Source organism: Fundulus heteroclitus, chromosome 23, assembly GCF_011125445.2.
Source record: "Fundulus heteroclitus isolate FHET01 chromosome 23, MU-UCD_Fhet_4.1, whole genome shotgun sequence".
Lineage (NCBI taxonomy): Eukaryota > Metazoa > Chordata > Actinopteri > Cyprinodontiformes > Fundulidae > Fundulus > Fundulus heteroclitus.
The window spans coordinates 37,459,526-37,465,525 of NC_046383.1; positions in this window are offsets into that span (position 1 = coordinate 37,459,526).

A 6,000-nucleotide genomic window follows, 5' to 3' on the forward strand; every position below is an offset into this window, starting at 1 on the left:
GGCCTTAAAAGCTCCGGTTCCAGCCGTCACTGTTGTGTGCCCACCCTGCTGCTACTGTGACATTAACCCTTTAAAGACATCTGGAGAACTGGTGAAGAATAAAAACATAAATATTAATAAGTCATATATAAAAAACATCAATGAAACAAAAATACAAATAATGCTAGTATTATTGTGCATGCAAGGATGTCTTGAATATTTTTAAGGATAAAATAAGCCACTGGGATGCTAGGATAATAAATCTGAAAGTGTTTTAAAATTTAGAGGGTCAGTGCAGCTGCATAACAGCTACACTCTATTCTTAGAACTGTCTTGCAGGGTGGTGTTTGGACATGGTGCAGGTTTGCACAGATATCGCCTTATCATATAAGGAGTTGTATTTCTGCTTTTGCTCTTGCTTTCCTCGCACACTTATCTAGGTGTTCTGCTACACTTCAAAAGGTGAAGACGATCTGTCAAAGCAGTTAAGACCGGTTCTGGTCACACATTGAAGCTACTGATAACATATGAGGCACATGACCGCAGCCTGTGTTCAGGGAAGCGGCGTAGGGTTTACATTCTGATTGTAGCTGTTGAATGTTGTCTACAGCCCCAGGTGGCGACCGAGGCAACTGTAGACCCAGCTGTTGTACATGATTTGTACTCTGCAACTCTTTGAATACATTTTGCTGAACTTTAGATTCTGTCTCTGTGATTTATTAATGTCAATGATGTGTCCATAAGTTCCAGTATAAACAAACTCACATTTAGGTAAATCTTTTCTAACAGGGATAAATGTCAGGGCCCGTATTCACAAAGAATCCCAAGTCTAAAAGTAGATCTTATAGTGGCATCATTTTAGGAAAGATCTTAGAATTTCCCCAATTCGAAGATGGTTCTTAGAATTTTACTTCTGTAAGATAAAAGTAATTTACAAAGCACCTTAGTCCTTAAGACAATTCCTAAAGTAAAAATTATCAGGAGTAGTGAGGCGGACTTTTTGCGTGTTTAGGAGTATTTTAAGCAGGGAAGATCCACCATCTTTTTTGCGGCCAATCAGCTCTCCCTGATTGGCCGATCCACCAAGAGGACCCTGTGGAGAAGGGCTTTAAGTGGCTTCTAATGGTCAGTCTTCCCCGTCCTGTGAAATGTTCGGTCCACCAATCCTTTCACTTCCAGCCTTTCCTCCAGAGGCACTGAAGAAAATGGGTAAAAAGCAATCCACCACATTGGTTTTATGTCCACTGTCATTGGGTAGAGCAAACTTTGCCAAATAAGGTCATCAGGCAGATGACCAGTCAGTCACTTAATCAAGCACACTACATGAAATGTTACTCGTGGAATTTGGGTTATTTTCATAACGGTTTAGGGGTGCTACTGTTGTATTATTTTATGGAGGTTTTAATTCTGTTAGTTACCCCCCCAGATGTCCTATATTCATTTAAATTTGATGCACAGATCCACATCAGGAGAATGAGAACCCATGTCAGCTATTTAATGTACATATCAATAATAAATAATTAACTTGACACATTGTGTGTTATATATTTTCAGCACATCACATTTACATAACGAGGGAAGACAGACCCAGTCAGTAGTGTAGCAGGTCAATAACTGGAGGTAAGAGCAGAATCTGAGCATGAATGACATCGCCATGGATACTGTGCCAAACATGAATGTTGCCACCTATCAATGTAACAGATGCTGTCTTTGCCAAAAGCCCACTTCTTTAAGATACATCTTAGAGAATTGGATGGTAAAATGAGTTAGTTGGACTAAGGCCAGCAGTCTGTGTATGACCTTGTACTGATCCACGGAGATGACGCTGTCATTTACTGGGCTGGGCATAGGAGGAGTATTAGTTTATGTCCCACCTTTGTTAAACCGCCTCATCTGTCAGACCATAGTTGGTGTAGTAAGAAATCTGCAGGATAAACAATGTTTCTGAATGAAGTGCAAAGGATGAAAGTCAATTCATTTTGCTCAATGTCAGAAAACATCTTTAATGCTTACTCAGAACACCACACAGCCAAATAAATTGAACCGATAAATTCCATTTGCACAGTTTGTTTGGCACAGGAAATATGAAAACAGTTGAGATGAGCATGAAGTTTGATTGGAAAACAGTAAAAGAGGGTTAGAACATATAAAATATGTAGCTTATGGCATTCACACAAGGGGACTGCTTTGAAGTTGACTGATAGTTAACCATAAGGTAACTATACTGAGGCAAATGTAATGAGCTACTGGTCTGCTATTATACTCACCATAACTAGTTTTGAAATATGTTTGAAGTCAAAAAATTTACATGTACGCCTTTCTTAATACTTTGTTACTCCATTCATTTTGTGAGATGCTTCTTGCATCACACAGAGTGGATGGACGAGCAGCAACACAGCAACATATGATGATGCTGCTAAACCCATGCTTAACAGTCCAGGAGGAATCAAAACATTTTGGTGAGACATATGCTCACACATAATTTTCACACAACACAAAGACACAACAACAAAACGTTTTCAGACTTTTGTACCCGAGAAATTAATTGAATGCACTGACACTTGATGAGAAGATGAAAGCGTGCAATACTCCATAAACCTCCTTCTCCTGATCTTTAAATGTCGGAGTCAGAGAAAAAGGCAGATAGCAAACACTTCACAGAATGATGTACATGTTCTGTGCGATTGCATGAATGTGTCAGACAAACACTCCCTGACACGTTAAAAGATGTGCAAATAGTAATTGGTGAAAATTTCAAGTTAATTGATGCTCAAGACGAAAAAGACAGGTGCCCAATCAGTCTACAGGACGACGTGAAATACTGTAAAATTTTATAGATGTATTAGTCAACAATCCTGGAGAAGTTAAACACTGCAAATAGTCATTAGCAAAAATGTGAATCTTCAGGTGACAAGATGTTTGGCTCTTCTTTGGACTCATGCAGCATAAACTGTGACTAGATCCTGTAGACAGCATCCCACAATTCCCTGTGCCGACCTCACCACCTTATCTCCTGTGCCATGCAGCTCCCACACCACACTGTCACGCTGACACAGGATTCTTTCAGCTGTTGCTCTATAGAACTGTCCATTATCGTCGAGGCGGTCTGCAGCTGGATCTTGTCCAGTTTGTTGGCAGGTGATCTCATCTTGACCAGAAAGAAACCAGGCAGAGCTGGTCTGTGTGGGTTAACCTTCAGCCTAGCATTGCAGTCCAGCTCACTTGCCTATGGATCCCAAAGCATTTAGTCCTGAGAAGCCGGGGTGTCGCAGCTTCTGTTGTCTGCTGCGGTTCAAGCAGAATAAAGTCCCGTTTATGCAGTTGGTAGGATTCGTAATCTCTGGGGTTTTTCCGCAGTTCTAGCAGCTCAGCTCTCCCATACTGCATTAAAGCTTGGAGTGGTGATAACATGAGCAAAAACGCAGGGACAAACAATGAGCTGAGAGCAGCTGCAGCCCCCTGTCCCACCATCTCAGAATCTTAACCACTTTGGCCCTATGTGAAAAGTAATTACTTATATTCTAGACTGACAGATGTCAATGACTATATTTTCTATTATTCTTAAATCTCTTGGCATTGGTGGATGGAGTGCTGCTCTTTGAGATCGTTTGAGATCAGGGCTTATTTTAGTGATGTCTTGCTTCTGCTATAGCTGTGTAATAAAGACCCGGTTCGTTACTGTGAAGTAAAAAGATAGCTCTTACCTGAAACGCTTGAACATGCACATAGCACTTTGGATGGCACACTGCACTTTAAAGTTTTACTAATTAGCACATTCCCAGGCTCCAGCCTGTGGAAATAAGAATGATGAATGTAATTTTGGTGATATCTTTTAAGTGTCAGTGTGTAGTGTATGTGGTATGTTTTAAAGGGTTTTAGAGTAGTGTAATGTATTTTTTTTTCCTTACCTTCTTCTTCCTGTGTGCAGGTGTCTGGCAAAAAGATTCCCCAGAGACCAGACACCTATTTGAAACCTTCCGGGCCAGACCAAGAACAAAGAAGGCAGGGGGGAGTGGTTTATTGGTTTTAGAATTGCTGGAGAATTAATTATTGTAATTGTGTTTAATTTAGGATTTTGTCTATTTAAGTGGGTTTATTTCTACATAATTATTGGTGGGTTTTTATTGGAGGAATTTTACATTAGTTTTAAAGGAACTAATGTTTGTACACCCCTAGTTGTTTTAAGTGGTTTTTACCTAGTTGGGCGTGGCCCCTTTAAAAAGCCATCTTGTTCATTCAGTCATGAGTTGGATTGTTGGAGTTTCCTGAATGCCACCTGCTGCTACTAGGTAAAAACACTAAACTGCTTAACCTCCATGCATATACTGACTGCACTTGCACTTTTTGGACTTTTTTAATGGAAAATAAAAGGACACGGAAACTGAGGACATTAAAACTGCTTGACCTCTCAATTTTTGTTCATTGGTACCAACCTTGTTTGTTCCACCGCTCGTACCAACCTGACTGCACTGATCCACACGGTGGGATAATGCCGACAAGCTGTGATGTTTATCAGATTTGGTTAGAGCAGCCAATATTGAACTGAGTTTTCCAAGAAATCTGGTTAATTGTAGTTACTTAATGATTTAAGCAGCAGGAAAGTTAGACTCTCACACAGCAGGTTAGCTCGCATAATGTTTTTGGCTTTAAAAATTTAAATTACTATTGGCATTTACTCAGGTTGTCCTTGACTGACATACAAATAAGTTTTATCATGGAAAACAGTTAAATTAAATAAATATGTAAGCATGTGAATATTTTTTCACTGTACAGTATATCCGAATTTAGTGCCAGTGGGAATAAATATAATTACATTTATGCTTCAGTAGGTTACTAAAATTGAGACTGCTACTGAAACAAATACTTTGGGAATAAGGTATGTAAGCGTGTACGATGACAGTTTGTATAATAACTATGTCTTGTTTTAACAGTGTAACTGAAGAAGCCTCCCACTGGGCTTCCTTTCCCATCTAGTTTTTTTTTACTTCTCTGATCTGCTTCTGTGGAAAGATCTGCTTTTTCCATCTAATCAGCACACGTCAGAAATATTCTGCCTCTAAATAGCTTCTTTTAAATTTGAACACCCTCCGTTCGCCTTATTCACAGCTCTTTTCTGTTTTCAAAATGCTGTCTAACACATTCAAACTGTGGCACCGTTAAGCCCATCGCATATGTTCCACCGCAGAGCCATCTGTGCCGAAGCGTCGCTGCAAACCGTAATGTCGAGTTCACATGTACATGGTGTCAAACGGCTTCCCCGAGTACTTCCTTTCATCATGTAAACATCCGTCCCCGGTTACCAATGTATTCAGCTCCCCCTGCAGTCGAGTTAATGCCGCATCTGTCTACATGATAATTCCAGATCTTGGCTTTCAGGGGTTCTATCATGGGTGACAAAACACAAATAATATGGACTGTTACTCTTGGCATCCATTTTCCCCTCCGACATTATCATCCCAGCACTCCACCACCATTACTCTCCCGTCTCTCATATCCTCGTCCTCTTTCTCTATCTCCTTCAGTTTCATTTCCTCTTGTTTCTTACATCAGCTAACACCTTTCCTTTTTCATCTCTGTCTCCTTCCTTGATCAATGCAAGGATTTCAGGGGTGGATTGAGTAAAAAAAGAGATGAAGAACATGTTTTCTTGTCATTTTTTTTGCCACCATTTTTCCTTTCACTACCATACCAGCCACAGTTTAAAAGTTGAGATGTCACTCTTACTCTCACGGCTGCCAGTTTCTCACAATACAATGTTTGTGTCAACTAAGCATGAAGGTGGGGGAAAAAAATAGCACTAAATTCATGTCAGTAACTGGGAAGTCAAAAGAAAGGGATTATCATCCTTTTGAGAGGCATGTCAATGGAGTAGAAGGTAGGGGTGTGTGTGGGGGAGAGCAGGTTTGAGGAGATGTCTGATTGAAGGTGAGTTTTGAAACATGAGAATTAGGGCAGAAAAGAAAAAAAAAACTAAGGAGAAGCAGATAAAAAGAAAGCTGGGAAGACAGAAGAAAGAGAATG